Source organism: Watersipora subatra, chromosome 2 (genome assembly GCF_963576615.1).
Source record: "Watersipora subatra chromosome 2, tzWatSuba1.1, whole genome shotgun sequence".
NCBI classification, from domain to species: domain Eukaryota; kingdom Metazoa; phylum Bryozoa; class Gymnolaemata; order Cheilostomatida; family Watersiporidae; genus Watersipora; species Watersipora subatra.
The window spans coordinates 34,882,840-34,902,413 of record NC_088709.1 but is presented as its reverse complement, the minus strand read 5'-3'; the positions used below and the strand labels follow the sequence as shown (position 1 = coordinate 34,902,413).

The following is a 19,574-nucleotide window of genomic DNA, read 5'->3' as shown; positions in this document are numbered from 1 at the left end:
GAGATTAGGTATACACAAAGAAACTTTGAATTTGCAAGATACTAAGATATGAAATTGTATACTATAATACCTGAGTATTATAGTATACAACTAATACCTGAGTATTATAGTATAGGTCCTACAATTTTAAGGACTATCTTGCTGTTGTATAATGGTTTGTTGTATGCAATGTACAAATATTTTGGAATTCCATAACCATAGCTATTCTCTGCACCTTAAATTGTTTAGCATGGTAAACTTATGCGCTATTGCATCTGCTGTTGTACTGTTCTCCAATAATCCATCTGCTTTCGTACTGTGCTCACATAGTCCCCTTTTGTCAAATATTGTTATTTAGGCAGCACTAAGTGATTTTAATAGTTGCTAGTAGCCGGTGTTTCTATGGAAATTTTATCATTTAAATTTAGAAATAAAATAGTTTGCATTACAGCTTTTTTTGCTAGTTGACGATGAACTACAATCCATGTCACAAATGTGCTAGAAAACAGCATGAAGCGTTAGAAGCTCGGTAAAGCTATGGCTATCGACTGATTTCCTAACAAAGATGGATAGAATATTCGCTCAGCACAATTGTTGTTATTCAATCGTAAAGAGGATTCGGTTGGGAGAGCATTTATTTCTCCTGGAAAAAATGAGTCCTTTATGAGTTGAGCCGATCGCTTCTGAAATGTAGCTGTAATGTCGCAGAGCGATAAACTTGACGGTTCACTTACAGATGCGCGAGTCGCTAGACTAGTAATAAATGTTTTGATAAAACTAAGAATAAAGGAGCAAAATAAAATGTAAAATTTTTAAAGTCACCATCCTGTGCTGCCGACCTCCTGTGCTGCCGACCTCGACACAGCTTTTGAGTGACCACTAGATGTATGACATCAGCACCCATCAATGCCTGCTATGGAACGTCATGAAATCACTTGTTGCTCTTGTTGAAGAGCCAAGGACCAATGTTGTATATTAGCAATGAAGATTTTTTAGCATAAAAGATTTTAGCATGAAAGATCAATGAAATGTTGGTCATGCTCAGTGGTTGTGTGAAAGACATATGACAGTTGTATTACTGTTCTACCATATGCTGTCACATATCAGATAGAGTCATAGTTCTATAAACATGTGGAGTGAGTTCTTTGTTATAAATACTTTAATAACAAAGCATACAAAAACGCTCTTTCCATTCGGGATTTGTCATCGGATAGTGCATTTAGTGTCGATAAATGGCTGACATTTAAAACTCATTCAAATAAAAATGTTTTAATCAAATTTTTGTACCTTAAACTCTTTGATATTTTGGAAGTATAACTTTTTTTTCGTACACTAACAGTCCCGTGTGCCCTAAAAAATTTGCAGATGTAATAAGTATGTCCGCAATTATTGCAAAATATGGCAAGGCAGCCGCGTGGTGTAGCGATTAGTGTGCCCGTGTGAAAAACTGGTGCTTGAGAGTTCAATTCAATTTTAGTTTCTAATACTAGCTAGCGATGCAAGCGTGCATATTTTATGGCTATAGCTGGACATACGAGCTATGCAAGCGTGCGTATTTTATGGCTATAGCTGGACATACGACTGTATTGCACTTCCCAATAGATTTGAGATCCACTGATTATCGGTTGTTAGTTGTGTGCCAATGGTATGTTTATTTGATATACATGTATATATGCATATACCGATATATCGTGAATCTAAAATGAAATTAAATGAAGAGTAAATAATAAAAGAAGTAACAGCAAATTTGATAGCAAGTGAGAGCATAGAAGATGTATAATAAAACTCCCAATAATATGTAGCAGATAAAACGTTAATAACAAATTATGAATTGATATAAATGAGTATATAACAGATATAAAGCAGAAATGCGCATAGGTATACTTAAAAAAGGCATCTGAAAACAAAGCATTAACTATATGAATAATAACAAATAAAAAAGGCATTCTGTATAATAATGATATTAAAGTAAAAAGTATTACCTTGTTACATCCTCTCAGGAAATGCAATAAGAATTGTCCTGGCTGTGATATAACGTGATCAATATTCTTGATCGTGCTTTCTGATGACTTTAGTTTACTTTAGGAATACTGGCGAATATGATAAGTGTAAAACACAAGTTACCAGCTTAAGGTGCACAAGATAAATGCTTCAGGTCGTCCAAAAAATAAAAAAAGTGTTGCTGCCAATTGCTAATGAATCATACTTCCGATTATAAACCAAATACACAAATGCTGAAATAGTATAGAGAAACACATAAAATGAGGACAAGGCTTGGTGAAATCACAACTCTGTGGTTAAAATTGCCTTGTTTGCTGTCTCTTGAGGATAGCTGATAGACTGGGATAGTGAGTAAACATGTACACATTAATAAGTGTATAGAAAAATAGATTGCCGAATCTAACACGACAGATCAACAAATAAACTTTTAGGTTTATATATATATATATATATATATTAGAGTAGGACCACAGTAAATGTGTTAATATGTTAATATGCAAACTATCACCATGAGGACTAGATTCCCTCGTCATGTCTCTTTGCAAACATTGGCTAGATAGAATGCTGTAGAATAATATTTTCCTAGGCCGATCAAAATGAAATCACTGATTTATATTCACAGGTATTTAAACACTGCCTTTGGTCGTGATCACGACTATAGGGTTGATCTTTAGGAAGACTGTTTATGTTTGCGATGCAACGGCTGTTTGGCGCTGTTGACTATCTAAATATTTACTAGCCTGCATTTCTATGAAGGCTGTTTACCAACAGAGCTCCAACAATGGTTAGCTGAAATGTATCCTACCCAGCAGGCATTGCGTATTCTCCTCTTACACTGTTTACATACATATAGATAGACACGCTGCGTGCTGGGAGGATGTCTCTATGTCATAGAGCTACACAGTATTATTTCAGGGTGCAGACAAAAGGATAGTATTTATTTTTATCAACATTCTTAAACGCAAGCTTTTCAATTTTTCTCTCGCAATATTAGTAAATATTCATGAATAATTCCTTCGTGGTAAATTTTTGCTAACAAGATAAACTCATATGTTAAGATTAAACTGTTACTTTACTACCAATTTTGAATTTTTATGAAATTTATTCAAAATACACAAATTTTCTTTCTTTGTGTCCTAAAAACTTCTCTGTGAAATTCTAAGGTTTGTATTTTTTTTTCAGGAATATGGCAGGTGTGAACTGAAGTGTCATCTTATCTCCTTGTGGTACGTAGCAAGTTAATAGGCTTAACCATGACTACACGCAGACTGATGTTTCCTCCCATGCATGCTCTCATCAATATTATAGGCCTATATGCTTCTAATGACATCGACTTTAGGTGTCACATTGTTTTATACAAGGGCACATGCTTTAGGTGTCACATTGTTTTATACAAGGGCACATGCTTTAGGTGTCACATTGTTTTATACAAGGGCCTTTATACAAGGGCACTTGCGCTACATTTTTTGTCATTCATTTCCATTTCGGTCAACTATTTTGCTAGTTTGCTTAGTGTTTCTCACAAACTCGACTTATACATGAGTATATAGGGTCTTCAATACAAATATTAACTGGTTTGTCAGAGTTGTTGAATAAGAAAGGAGTAGATTCAAGCTATAACCATATGGGTATGCTTCCTAAATACATCTGGGGCATCTCTGATTCTTGGTTAGGTTCTTACTGGTTCTCTAGGCTGACATTGCAGACACTATCGTGAATAGTTGTTGGAATTTGCAGCTTGTTATTTGAGTGTTGATTTTAATAAATATTGTTTGTATTTTTGAAAATATGTAATAAAGTATGTCATAAATATATCGTAAACAAGAGTTGCTAAGAGCCATGAGCTGTGAAATGAAAAATTGTCTTTTCGGTCAATCAGACAGATCATCATCAGAACAAAAAATTAACTTGCCACTTCAGATTTCTCCATTGTAATCGGTAACTGGCACTGTTTCTTGTCTAGACCATGTTGAAATAACCGTTAAATTGTTCATTCAGGTTGCACCTTGAGGTGTTTAGTTCATTCAGGTTGCACCTTGAGGTGTTTAGTTCATTCAGGCTGTACCTTGAGGTGTTTAGTTCATTCAGGTTGCACCTTGAGGCTTTCACTTCGTTCAGGTTGCTGTGATGATCAAGGAGTTCCACTCACTCCCAGGCTATTTGTTATGATATTCTAATTATAAAATTTCTTGTGTAGAAAGAGAACTTCCTCTCAAATAGCAGCATCAGGTTTGTCATTCACTAGTGATAACTAGGCAACAGTTACTATCAACACTGAAGTCTTGATAAGGTTGTTTTTCATGCGTTCAAAGTAAGGAGCATCCATTTTGAATGAAAAGTATTAGGCGACGTTATGTAAAGTATAATTAGGTCAAACTTGAGGATCAGTTTGTCACTATCCGTATCAACTTTAGTCTCTGTGTTGTTTTAGCGATACCATATACCGTTATATAGCATATACTGTTATATAGCATATACCGTTATATAGCATATACCGTTATATAGCATATACCGTTATATAGTATATACCGTTATATAGTATATACCGTTATATAGCATATACCGTTATATAACATATACCGTTATATAGCATATATCGTTATATAGCACATACCGGTATATAGCATATACCGTTATATAGCATACACTGTTATATACGTAGCATACACCGTTATATACGTAGCATACACCGTTATATAGCATATACCGTTATATAGCATACACCGTTGTATAGATAACACCGTTATATAGCATAGGCCTATACTATTATATAACACATACATAATATATAATATAATAATATAATATATAATAGCCTATACATAATATATATAGCATATACTGTTATGAAGCACATATTGTTGTATAGCAACAGCTAATGCATGCTGGAGTTTGCTTAGTTTTTGGGACGTAACTAGGTACTAGTGCATACGTGGACATCGCAGCCAAAGTAGCATTGTTTATCCTTTTGTAGATGCGTAACATTAAAAGAGTATCATGACACGACCATTCCCAGCGCTAATCTCTCTCTGCCTTTTTATTCTGTTTGCTCGATGTCTTATGAACGCAAATATTGTTTGCGCTTTTGTTGAGATGCAAAGATGCAATTTAAACAAAACGACTGACATTGTATACACCCACAAACAAAATCATATTTAGTTATCTATAGAGCTTTTGGTGAGTAAGTCGCTAAAGTATTTTACAGTTAGTGATAGCTGTTGGCGGTAAGCTTTATTGTCACTTACCTTTATTCACACCTGTATCGTTATTTGTATCCCAATCGTGCTTTGTCTAAACTGGCGATAGCCGTTTCCAAAAACAAAAACTTTTTATCGGTCATGTTGAAATGATTAGCTATTTAAAGTATAAAATTACGTTTTATGTTAAATAGTAGAGTTGGCTTTGCGTAGAAATAAGGAGGTGAGCGTAGAATATGAATCCGATGCTCCCAACGCCAAATTTGAACTTTTTTAAACTTGGAATTATTGGCTAACTGAAGTCTTGATGACCTTTTGTCTTTGACATAAATTTGAACACTAAAATTTAGCTACATTAAAAGATTGGTAAAAAACGGGGTGAGTTCGGTAGTTTGGTAAAACGGTGAGTTTGGTAAAAATTGTTGTAGTTCTAGCACAAACTGGTGACAATTGGTGTAGTTCTAGCACAAACTGGTGACAATTGGTGTAGTTCTAGCACAAACTGGTAGCAGTTGTTGTAGTTCTAGCACAAACTGGTGACAATTGGTGTAGTTCTAGCACAAACTGGTAGCAGTTGTTGTAGTTCTAGCACAAACTGGTAACAATTGGTGTAGTTCTAGCACAAACTGGTAGCAATTGTTGTAGTTCCAGCACAAACTGGTAACAATTGGTGTAGTTCTAGCGCAAACTGGTGACAATTGGTGTAGTTCTAGCACAAACTGGTAACAATTGGTGTAGTTCTAGCACAAACTGGTAACAATTGTCCCCGTAACAGTTTTTGTGACGCACCGAAAAAATGCTATAAATAAAACACGGGCCATGAAATATTGATGAGGTAATTGGCAGAAGGTAATTGTAGAGCAGCAAATGATGTTGAGCAGTAAAATAATAGAACAAAAACTCAAAGCAAAAACAAAAATGCATAATTTCGGGATTCATCGTTCCGTGTGACCATTCTTGACCCAGCTTTAGCATGACCACAATGGCTATTACTTTAGAATTTATCAATGCATAAAATGAGACATCAAGAAGCTGGTTGAAATGGTTGAATCTCTACAGAGTGTCTACCGACGAATATTCTACTTTTACATTTGCAATATCTATCGTTTACAATATTGATTTCATATTGATCATTGACAGTGTTTATTTGGCTGTACCTACATAGGATGATGCTGTATTCTTGAGTCTTTATCTAAATCTCCTGTAACTTTTGGTACTTTAATCTTGCTACTCCTATTTTGTCTGCCAAACCTGATGAAGGTGGCAGCTATATTATTCTTTTTTGTCTGCTGCCAAACCTGATGAAGGTGGCAACTATATTATTCTTTTTTGTCTGCTGCCAAACCTGATGAAGGTGGCAACTATATTATTCTCTTTTGTCTGCTGCCAAACCTGATGAAGGTGGCAACTATATTATTCTCTTTTGTCTGCTGCCAAACCTGATGAAGGTGGCAACTATATTATTCTTTTTTGTCTGCTGCCAAACCTGATGAAGGTGGCAACTATATTATTCTTTTTTGTCTGCTGCCAAACCTGATGAAGGTGGCAACTATATTATTCTTTTTTGTTTGCTGCCAAACCTGATAAAGGTGGCAACTATATTATTCTTTTTTGTTTGCTGCCAAACCTGATAAAGGTGGCAACTATATTATTCTTTTTTGTCTGCTGCCAAACCTGATGAAGGTGGCAACTATATTATTCTTTTTTGTCTGCTGCCAAACCTGATGAAGGTGGCAACTATATTATTCTTTTTTGTCTGCTGCCAAACCTGATGAAGGTGGCAACTATATTATTCTTTTTTGTCTGCTGCCAAACCTGATGAAGGTGGCAACTATATTATTCTTTTTTGTCTGCTGCCAAACCTGATGAAGGTGGCAACTATATTATTCTTTTTTGTCTGCTGCCAAACCTGATGAAGGTGGCAACTATATTATTCTTTTTTGTCTGCTGCCAAACCTGATGAAGGTGGCAACTATATTATTCTTTTTTGTCTGCTGCCAAACCTGATGAAGGTGGCAACTATATTATTCTTTTTTGTCTGCTGCCAAACCTGATGAAGGTGGCAACTATATTATTCTCTTTTGTCTGCTGCCAAACCTGATGAAGGTGGCAACTATATTATTCTCTTTTGTCTGCTGCCAAACCTGATGAAGGTGGCAACTATATTATTCTCTTTTGTCTGCTGCCAAACCTGATGAAGGTGGCAACTATATTATTCTTTTTTGTCTGCTGCCAAACCTGATGAAGGTGGCAACTATATTATTCTCTTTTGTCTGCTGCCAAACCTGATGAAGGTGGCAACTATATTATTCTCTTTTGTCTGCTGCCAAACCTGATGAAGGTGGCAACTATATTATTCTCTTTTGTTTGCTGCCAAACCTGATGAAGGTGGCAACTATATTATTCTCTTTTGTCTGCTGCCAAACCTGATGAAGGTGGCAACTATATTATTCTCTTTTGTCTGCTGCCAAACCTGATGAAGGTGGCAACTATATTATTCTCTTTTGTTTGCTGCCAAACCTGATGAAGGTGGCAACTATATTATTCTCTTTTGTCTGCTGCCAAACCTGATAAAGGTGGCAACTATATTATTCTCTTTTGTCTGCTGCCAAACCTGATGAAGGTGGCAACTATATTATTCTCTTTTGTCTGCTGCCAAACCTGATGAAGGTGGCAACTATATTATTCTTTTTTGTCTGCTGCCAAACCTGATGAAGGTGGCAACTATATTATTCTCTTTTGTCTGCTGCCAAACCTGATGAAGGTGGCAACTATATTATTCTCTTTTGTCTGCTGCCAAACCTGATGAAGGTGGCAACTATATTATTCTCTTTTGTCTGCTGCCAAACCTGATGAAGGTGGCAACTATATTATTCTCTTTTGTCTGCTGCCAAACCTGATGAAGGTGGCAACTATATTATTCTCTTTTGTCTGCTGCCAAACCTGATGAAGGTGGCAACTATATTATTCTTTTTTGTCTGCTGCCAAACCTGATGAAGGTGGCAACTATATTATTCTCTTTTGTCTGCTGCCAAACCTGATGAAGGTGGCAACTATATTATTCTTTTTTGTCTGCTGCCAAACCTGATGAAGGTGGCAACTATATTATTCTCTTTTGTCTGCTGCCAAACCTGATGAAGGTGGCAACTATATTATTCTCTTTTGTCTGCTGCCAAACCTGATGAAAGTGGCAACTATATTATTCTTTTTTGTCTGCTGCCAAACCTGATGAAGGTGGCAACTATATTATTCTTTTTTGTCTGCTGCCAAACCTGATGAAGGTGGCAACTATATTATTCTTTTTTGTCTGCTGCCAAACCTGATGAAGGTGGCAACTATATTATTCTTTTTTGTCTGCTGCCAAACCTGATAAAGGTGGCAACTATATTATTCTTTTTTGTCTGCTGCCAAACCTGATGAAGGTGGCAACTATATTATTCTTTTTTGTCTGCTGCCAAACCTGATAAAGGTGGCAACTATATTATTCTTTTTTGTCTGCTGCCAAACCTGATGAAGGTGGCAACTATATTATTCTTTTTTGTCTGCTGCCAAACCTGATGAAGGTGGCAACTATATTATTCTCTTTTGTCTGCTGCCAAACCTGATGAAGGTGGCAACTATATTATTCTTTTTTGTCTGCTGCCAAACCTGATGAAGGTGGCAACTATATTATTCTTTTTTGTCTGCTGCCAAACCTGATGAAGGTGGCAACTATATTATTCTCTTTTGTCTGCTGCCAAACCTGATGAAGGTGGCAACTATATTATTCTTTTTTGTCTGCTGCCAAACCTGATGAAGGTGGCAACTATATTATTCTTTTTTGTCTGCTGCCAAACCTGATGAAGGTGGCAACTATATTATTCTTTTTTGTCTGCTGCCAAACCTGATGAAGGTGGCAACTATATTATTCTCTTTTGTCTGCTGCCAAACCTGATGAAGGTGGCAACTATATTATTCTCTTTTGTCTGCTGCCAAACCTGATGAAGGTGGCAACTATATTATTCTTCGATAGTGATATTCTTCTTGAACACATTAATGAATGTTATTCCAGCTCAATCATTTGTTTCAACTTCAGATTTACTTGCGTTTTTTCGTGTAGGCATAACATTTAGGAACACTTAAACTGCGTCATAAAAGCATGATGAATTGTCATCATTGACCTTTATTTGAACGGTCGAGACGATCTAGTATATTTATCAAAGGCAATGACATAGCTTGACATTTCACATCATACAGGAAGAGAACATGGATGTCATTCTCAGCTTGGCTTTTTGTTATGATTTCTCACTGAAGCTATTATTAACACAGGGTTCTTTCATAACCCGGAGGAGTTCAGGCCTCTTAAACAAAGATGGCTTTTTTCTTATTTATTTTAATTGCTATGAAACACTTAGATAATAAACAGGACCCAATTCCATGTCACGCTATATCTGACGGTCAACTACCCAAGAACGCACATTTAAACTTTGACATACGAGTTTACTCAATTCTGAGACATACTATATATGTTGGATGCAATATTTTCCTAACAGTACATTCCTAACAGTACACTCCTAACAATTCACTCCTAACAGTACACTCCTAACAGTACACTCCCAACAGTACACTTCTGACAGTACACCCCTGACAGTACACTTCTAACGGTACACTCCTAACGGTACACTCTTAACGGTACACTCCTAACGGTACACTCCTAACGGTACACTCCTAACAGTACACTCCCAACAGTACACTTCTGACAGTACACCCCTGACAGTACACTTCTAACGGTACACTCCTAACGGTACACTCTTAACGGTACACTCCTAACGGTACACTCCTAACAGTACACTCCTAACAGTACACTCCTAACAGTACCCTGTCATTCATTCAATTTGTACCATGACTCAGAGGTCTACAATAGTTCTTTAGTAAATCCTGTGCTTATAGCAATAAAAGAACGTTAAACAAATAAATTAAGAAATGAAAAGGTTTTTACAGTCACTCTCTTAAAAAGGTAAGTTTACTGGGTTTAGGCCTTCCATCTTCTTCGCAACCAGCCTATCTGTTGCCGGTCAAAGTTCCAGGCTCTAAACAATATTACCTTGTCTGTAAGGTTCCAGAGCGAGGCAATCCATGGGGCGGCATATATGATGCGTCTCATGTGAGAAAAGAAAAATGGTGCTCACCGATATTCTCTAACTAATAAAACTTTTTGCGTTTTACGCTCAGCTGACGTTGTTCCAATATGCTATTTGTTTCCGCTATGAATGTAGCGCTTCAAGATATTAATAAGGGAAAAGTGCAATATAGTTGGTTATTGCGCTTGGAATATGTTTACTGATTTAACATTGAAATTAAAACTTGCGTATTGTGGTAAAATCCTGCTTCTATAAATAAAGAACTATTTAGGATGCTGAGGCAGCAGTCGACACGACATTCGCTGCTGAACTCGGATAATGAATTATAATGTAAAAAGATGTGTCTAGCAATATAAACAATTAAATAACTTGCACTATAATAGTTTTTTAGACAATAAAACATTAAAAATCTTGATCAATTTGTGAGTATACTGAGTTGTGTGAAGCACGGAGGGTAGGAGGGTTTTAGAAGTTAATGGTTACGTAGGGTGTAGCAGCAGCAATGCCACTCGACCTTCTATTTGTATGAAGAAGTCGGTATACGATGTACCAACTGACAACCTACAGCATTTGCTCTGTCAATAGTGCTAATACTAGTTGTATGGACAACTTCTGTCATTCTCCTGCAAGATTTTACTAATTTGGTGACTTGTTTGAGACCTGGTGTTTGGGGTGTCCTTGAGCGGTCCATATGAAAATGGTAAAACTTCCATGACATTATAATGACCTTGCTGGTAATAGGACTCAGACAAAGCTACCAAGTCAATTAATATTCTCATAATCATTGTCAGGCCATTTAAAAAGTTTTTCTAATCTATTGAAGTACGTATGAATTGTGCATACATCCTCACCTTGTGACATCTTTATGTATGTACATCCTCACCTTGTGACATCTTTATGGTATGTACATCCTCACCTTGTGACATCTTTAGGTATGTACATACTCACCTTGTGACATCTTTAGGTATGTACATCCTCACCTTGTGACATCTTTAGGTATGTACATCCTCACCTTGTGACATCTTTAGGTATGTACATCCTCACCTTGTGACATCTTTATGTATGTACATCCTCACCTTGTGACATCTTTATGTATGTACATCCTCACCTTGTGACAACTTTAGGTATGTACATCCTCACCTTGTGACATCTTTAGGTATGTACATACTCACCTTGTGACATCTTTAGGTATGTACATACTCACCTTGTGACATCTTTAGGTATGTACATCCTCACCTTGTGACATCTTTAGGTATGTACATCCTCACCTTGTGACATCTTTATGTATGTACATCCTCACCTTGTGACATCTTTATGTATGTACATCCTCACCTTGTGACAACTTTAGGTATGTACATCCTCACCTTGTGACATCTTTAGTTATGTACATCCTCACCTTGTGACATCTTTAGGTATGTACATCCTCACCTTGTGACATATTTAGGTATGTACATCCTCACCTTGTGACATCTTTAGGTATGTACATCCTCACCTTGTGACATCTTTATGTATGTACATCCTCACCTTGTGACATCTTTATGTATGTACATCCTCACCTTGTGACAACTTTAGGTATGTACATCCTCACCTTGTGACATCTTTAGTTATGTACATCCTCACCTTGTGACATCTTTAGGTATGTACATCCTCACCTTGTGACATATTTAGGTATGTACATCCTCACCTTGTGACATCTTTAGGTATGTACATCCTCACCTTGTGACATATTTAGTTATGTACATACTCACCTTGTGACATCTTTAGGTATGTACATCCTTACGTTGTGATATCTTTAGGTATGTACATCCTCACCTTGTGACATCTTTAGGTATGTATAATCTCACCATGTGACATGTTTAGACACGTACTTCCTTACCATGTGACGTGTTTAGGTACGGATGACTGCATCAATTAATACTATTAAAAGTTAATCATTCTTTTCATTAGACGCTGAGAAAATCTTAAATCATTCACAAGACATTTTGCACAGCAGGCGTCTTTGAGTAGGACTTGTATGAATTACGAATAAAAGACATAAAAGTTATAGTGGTGTCGCGCGGAACAGGAGACATTCTTTGCTCAAATTGGCTGTTGATGAAATTGGCTGTTGCTCACATTTGCAACAGGTTGGTGTTAGCTGGTAGGGAATGGCTGAGGTTCGATTGAGAAGCTCAAGCTATAGAAAGTGTAACAGTTTGACACCTGAATCTTGCAGGCCTAAACGGCAACTCACGCAAAAATAAAGCTTTTTCTACCTTATTCACTACTTTGTTCTATCCAACACTTAGTATGTATCACCTTCAATACATTCAATACATTGGGTATCCAAATGAACTTCAGTTGGGACTTCAGTGTTGGCTGATAGCATATACATATATATATATACCTTGACTCTTAAACAGACTCTGTAGGTCAGTGTTTATTGATAGCATATATATACCTTGACTCTTAAACACTCTGTAGGTCGGTGTTTATTGATAACATATATATACCTTGACTCTTAAACAGATTCTGTAGGTCAGTGTTTATTGATAACATATATATACCTTGACTCTTAAACAGACTCTGTAGGTCAGTGTTTATTGATAGCATATATATACCTTGACTCTTAAACAGATTCTGTAGGTCAGTGTTTATTGATAACATATATATACCTTGACTCTTAAACAGATTCTGTAGGTCAGTGTTTATTGATAACATATATATACCTTGACTCTTAAACAGACTCTATAGGCCAGTGTTTATTGATAACATATATATACCTTGACTCTTAAACACTCTGTAGGTCGGTGTTTATTGATAACATATATATACCTTGACTCTTAAACAGATTCTGTAGGTCAGTGTTTATTGATAGCATATATATACCTTGACTCTTAAACAGACTCTGTAGGTCAGTGTTTATTGATAGCATATATATACCTTGACTCTTAAACAGATTCTGTAGGTCAGTGTTTATTGATAACATATATATACCTGGACTCTTAAACAGACTCTGTAGGTCAGTGTTTATTGATAACATATATATACCTTGACTCTTAAATAGACTCTGTAGGTCAGTGTTTATTGATAACATATATATACCTGGACTCTTAAACAGACTCTGTAGGTCAGTGTTTATTGATAACATATATATACCTTGACTCTTAAACAGACTCTGTAGGTCAGTGTCTATTGATAGCATATATATACCTTGACTCTTAAACAGACTCTGTAGGTCAGTGTCTATTGATAGCATATATATACCTTGACTCTTAAACAGACTCTGTAGGTCAGTGTCTATTGATAGCATATATATACCTTGACTCTTAAACAGACTCTGTAGGTCAGTGTTTATTGATAACATATATATACCTTGACTCTTAAACAGACTCTGTAGGTCAGTGTTTATTGATAACATATATATACCTGGACTCTTAAACAGACTCTGTAGGTCAGTGTTTATTGATAACATATATATACCTTGACTTTTAAACAGACTCTGTAGGTCAGTGTTTATTGATAACATATATATACCTTGACTCTTAAACAGATTCTATAGGTCAGTGTTTATTGATAACATATATATACCTTGACTCTTAAACAGACTCTGTAGGTCAGTGTTTATTGATAACATATATATACCTGAACTCTTAAACAGACTCTGTAGGTCAGTGTTTATTGATAACATATATATACCTTGACTCTTAAACAGACTCTGTAGGTCAGTGTTTATTGATAACATATATATACCTGGACTCTTAAACAGATTCTGTAGGTCAGTGTTTATTGATAACATATATATACCTTGACTCTTAAACAGACTCTGTAGGTCAGTGTCTATTGATAGCATATATATACCTTGACTCTTAAACAGACTCTGTAGGCCAGTGTTTATTGATAACATATATATACCTTGACTCTTAAACAGACTCTGTAGGTCAGTGTTTATTGATAACATATATATACCTTGGCTCTTAAACAGACTCTGTAGGTCAGTGTTTATTGATAACATATATATACCTTGACTCTTAAACAGACTCTGTAGGTCAGTGTTTATTGATAACATATATATACCTGGACTCTTAAACAGACTCTGTAGGTCAGTGTTTATTGATAACATATATATACCTTGGTTCTTAAACAGATTCTGTAGGTCAGTGTTTATTGATAACATATATATACCTTGACTCTTAAACAGACTCTGTAGGTCAGTGTTTATTGATAACATATATATACCTGGACTTTTAAACAGACTCTGTAGGTCAGTGTTTATTGATAACATATATATACCTTGGCTCTTAAACAGATTCTGTAGGTCAGTGTTTATTGATAACATATATATACCTGGACTCTTAAACAGACTCTGTAGGTCAGTGTCTATTGATAGCATATATATACCTTGACTCTTAAACAGACTCTGTAGGTCAGTGTCTATTGATAGCATATATATACCTTGACTCTTAAACAGACTCTGTAGGTCAGTGTCTATTGATAGCATATATATACCTTGACTCTTAAACAGACTCTGTAGGTCAGTGTTTATTGATAACATATATATACCTTGACTCTTAAACAGACTCTGTAGGCCAGTGTTTATTGATAGCATATATATACCTTGACTCTTAAACAGACTCTGTAGGTCAGTGTCTATTGATAGCATATATATACCTTGACTCTTAAACAGACTCTGTAGGTCAGTGTTTATTGATAACATATATATACCTGGACTCTTAAACAGACTCTGTAGGTCAGTGTTTATTGATAACATTTATATACCTTGGCTCTTAAACAGATTCTGTAGGTCAGTGTTTATTGATAACATATATATACCTGGACTCTTAAACACTCTGTAGGTCGGTGTTTATTGATAACATATATATACCTGGACTCTTAAACAGACTCTGTAGGTCAGTGTTTATTGATAACATTTATATACCTTGGCTCTTAAACAGATTCTGTAGGTCAGTGTTTATTGATAGCATATATATACTTTGACTCTTAAACAGATTCTGTAGGTCAGTGTTTAATGACAGCTTATACCATTGTTAAAACCAGCTAAAACCTTTGTTTAAATGCCATGACGCTTTATTTTTCAACTTTTCCCTTAGAGGGACCCTTTATTAGAGATGATTTTCAAATGAAGGGTGGTGTGGTATTTTTTAAACACCTCATCAGAATATTGAGAAGATAAATTTAACTCTTACGGGTAAATCAAATGTCGCCTATATTTTGTACCCTCCTTCTGATGGAGCGACATTAACCCTTTTGGATGCAAAAAATTTGCTAACCTACCTCCAACTTGTTGTAGATCTTTAAATAAATATGCGCAGGAAAACTGATACATGTCTCTACCAGTTGATGTATATATTGCTTGCAATTAACCTGCAATGATCTTACAGCCTGCATTGCTATTTGTTGGAGCTTCCAACACTTTTATTTTATTCTAAATTGGAAGGCATATTTTCATTTTATAGCATATTTAACAAAGCTTCATAAAAGCTCCTTGTACTCATTGATATGTTTGCTACAGTTTGCAGCCAAAAACTGCCTTTTGATGTCCAATAGAAGAGGAGTTATGAGTGAGCATTGATCCATTGTAAGCCAAGATCAGATTACCACAACAATGCTATCAAATAGTTTGCTATAAATCAGCAAATTTATAAATTATGTAATAATATATCAAATGCTACAGATATATGTTCAAGAAAGTGTCACAAACAAATCATATTTATAATACATTCAGAAACAAAAATTAACATTTTAAAACAAAAGTATTAGCATTGTTTGCTCGGCCTGTTGCATTCTGATTGTTGCTTTTCTTTGGAAACATTTCATATTTTTCTGGCTGTTTAATACTTTTCACAGTGTCTGCTGACCTCAACTCCTCTTCTGCACAGCTGAGCTAGTCGATATTAGTATCCAAACAATTTTTTAGTAAAGTAAAACTTTTTACGCGATGCCATTTTGAATAGAAACCTCTAGCACGAATAAAGAGAAACTGCGTGTAATCGAAATAGCCTTAAATTGCTTCTTCTCAAAATACTTGGAAAGCGGACCTTAATAAGAACAGAAACAACAAACAAGTTGTTATTGGTATAATCGAGTCATTAGTAGTTCGATTTTGTGTACTCTTTTCTACTAACTACTTGCTATCATGAGTTCGTAAAGATCAAGAATGTCAAATAGAAGTAAATGGCGTTCAATTAAAGGGTGGCATTCAATTAAAGGGTGCCGCTCTATTTTTCAACTTTTCTCCCATAGTGGCGTTCAAATTTAGGTTTTACGGTGTATACCATTTTTTGGAGCTTAAGCCTTTGTTTCTTATTAAGTTGCAACATTTACTTTCAGACTGTTTTATATATGAACAATACACATTCCTGCTTCATTTGTCCTGCTTAGGTATGCCTAGACTGCGCTCTTCAATTTATTAACATTACCAACCCTTCATGCCAAGTTTAACAGGGAAATGAATGATCGTTAAACATTCTGAATATAAAATTTTTAACCTTGATTGAGGCGTTTGGTGAGTGTTGGTCAAACCTTGACCTACAATTGTCCTTACACACAATTTTTTTAACGCAGCAGAAAATTTCAGGAGATATTTGTCTCAACGTGAGAGGTAATTTTTAACATACAAATAAAGTTACAGGAAATAGTTTTTGATGTGACATTGGTTAGAGCTTTGAACTAAAAAAAGAGCTGTTGACCTTTGAACTAAAAAAGTAATGTAATAAAAAATCTAAATAAACTAATTTAGTTGATATATTTAGTAAAGTATTGCTTTCACACAGTTTAGCACCGAACTTTCCATTACCGTGTCTCTGAAGTAAAATAACAGTAAAGTTTTGTTTATTATTACTGTAATAAAATAATTTTTACAGATAATCAAAATATTCACATTCAGTATTGTATTTAGATTTGTACCACGGTTTTCATTAAATGTTGTATGTAATTACTCGAAATGTATATATTTTTAATCGAATTAACTACGGATCCTTACAAAAATGCCTGTTCCAACATATGACAATATATGACCAAAATATTTCGATTTTGCCATAATGAAGCCGATACTGTAATGCATTGACATTGTCGGTCCAAGTTTGACTTTGTTTAATTTTGTATCAGTGACAATCACTACAGGTGTTCAAGGAGGTTTATGATAAATAGTCAGATAGCAAACTCGCATAGTGACTCGCTATTACCTGTAACTTGCTTCAGTACTAGAAGCCTTTGTTGAACTTTTGATGATTCTGTTGGCTGATTTGTAAGAGAAGCCTCTGGTACCATTAGATTGTTCAAAGCCTGCCCGTACAGGATTGGAAGTCTGCTATTAAAAGGTCGTTTTGCATTACTGTTGACTTAGCGTATTTTTTTTCAACCCTTTCGCTATAGTAGTGTTTTATTAGAAGTGACATTCAAATTAGGGTGGCTATGTATTTTTCGACCAGCTCGTCCGAATTTTATGAAGATATCCTTAACCATTTTATGGCAGAGCGATGCTAATGTCGCTTATATTTTGCACTCTTCTTCGGGTGGATCGACATTAATGCCGCAGGCCTCAGCATTTTTTGCTAAACCGTTTTTCATATGCGTGGAAGTATCAGACCGCTTTAAACAAGGTGATATTTTGATTATGAAATAATAGTGAGATACAGTTATTTTTGTTTTGATGATGTCGCTTTTTAAACCCTTCTATAAATGGCGTTCTATTAAAGGTGGCGTTCTATTAAATGTGGCATTCAAATAAAGATGGTGTCCAAATAGAGGTTGTATGGTAATTTGAGAGTTCATCGCTTTCAGTTCACACTAACTATGTCCGTTTTTCTTTTAGAAGTTATTAGCAATGAGTTGTTTACAGCTCAGTGAACTTATATGAATGCTTAAAATGAACAGCTTTTATTTTTTGATACAAACTGAACACTAGTTTAGCAGTCGAGAAAATTGTCATTTACTTTTGATGAAGAATCTTTTAGAGGATATATAAAAAGTACCATAAAAAAACAAAATAAACACATAACATAAAATAAACACATAACATAAAATAAACAAGTAAATAACCTTATATTAAACTCATTAACAACTTAAAAATGTGACAGGTGAACCCTTTTGAGGTTTTCCTGTTAGTGAACTTTGCCATTCCAGAATGGAATAGAAAGACAAAGTTGACTAGACTAGGAGAATAGGATATGATGCGCTGTGTCCAAACAAACCCGTATCATATATTATCTTACATAAACAAATACTGACTCTGGCCATGTTTTGTCTAGCTTGTCTAGTGTTTATTCAAGTCTTTCTCGGGAATAGCTTCAAAGAGGCTGTAAGGAAAGCTGCCAGCTGCCTATGCACATTGTCTTGGAATAAATAGCTCGCTGCATTTGTTTTTGTAAGCTGTTTTATAACTGATGACCTGCACTGAAGATCATAGAGGCTTAATTCATTGGGGAAATATTTAAGTTTGACCAAGCACAAAGTTGTGTATTGGGTTTTAGTAGAAACTGTCATATGTTTAGACATTCTTTTGAGTAGTTTGTTCACTACTACAGGTAGTTTGTTTGTCTGAAGGGCCTCTGCTATGTACGTCTACGACTACACAGGCTACAGAGGTCAATGTGCTGGGACCTGATGTTTAAACGAGGAATTGCACCGATGCTTCAGTGACCCTTTGCCTGAGCTTTCATTCATTCTCCCTCACTGACTCACTGTAGTAACTGTTATTTATTCTCCCTCACTGTAGTAACTGTTATTCATTCTCATTCACTGACTCACTGCAGGAACTGTTATTCTTTCTCCCTCACTGTAGTAACTGTTATTCATTCTCCCTCACTGACTCACTGTAGTAGCTGTTATTCATTCTCCCTCACTGTAGTAACTGTTATTCATTCTCCCTCACTGACTCACTTTAGTAACTGCTATTAATTCTCCCTCACTGACTCACTGTAGTAACTGTTATTCTATCATTTTGTGGGTCACCATTAAATTTCCATCAAGGTTCATATAAGGTTTTTGTTATAGGGTATATGTTAGACGTTCAGGGTCAATAAACCTTACCTCACTTATTGCTTAATAATGCGGAATACAGTATTTTTTTCTACTATCAATTTGTTCGTTTTCAAATAGTGATTACTAGGTGATCATCAATGCGAATAAAAAATGCTACGCAGTTGTCAACAAAACAGCCTCCCAAACTAAACAGCCTCCCAAACAAAACAGCCTCCCAAACTAAACAGCCTCCCAAACTAAAATTCTGTGGCCTGTACCACTCTTCTTATTAATCTTACTATTTTTAATCATAGAG

General features: G+C 35.5%; 1 protein-coding gene across 2 annotated transcripts in view; it reads left to right on the top strand.

The window, feature by feature from the left end:
* LOC137386986 (forkhead box protein P1-like) overlaps positions 1–19,574 on the top strand; it is a 100,372-nt gene that overhangs the window by 12,738 nt on the left and 68,060 nt on the right. For both annotated transcript variants that reach the window (XM_068073243.1, XM_068073245.1), the window contains exon 2: positions 3,163–3,206. The gene's annotated coding sequence lies outside the window, so the exon portion shown is untranslated. The remainder of the gene's footprint in view (positions 1–3,162; positions 3,207–19,574) is intronic.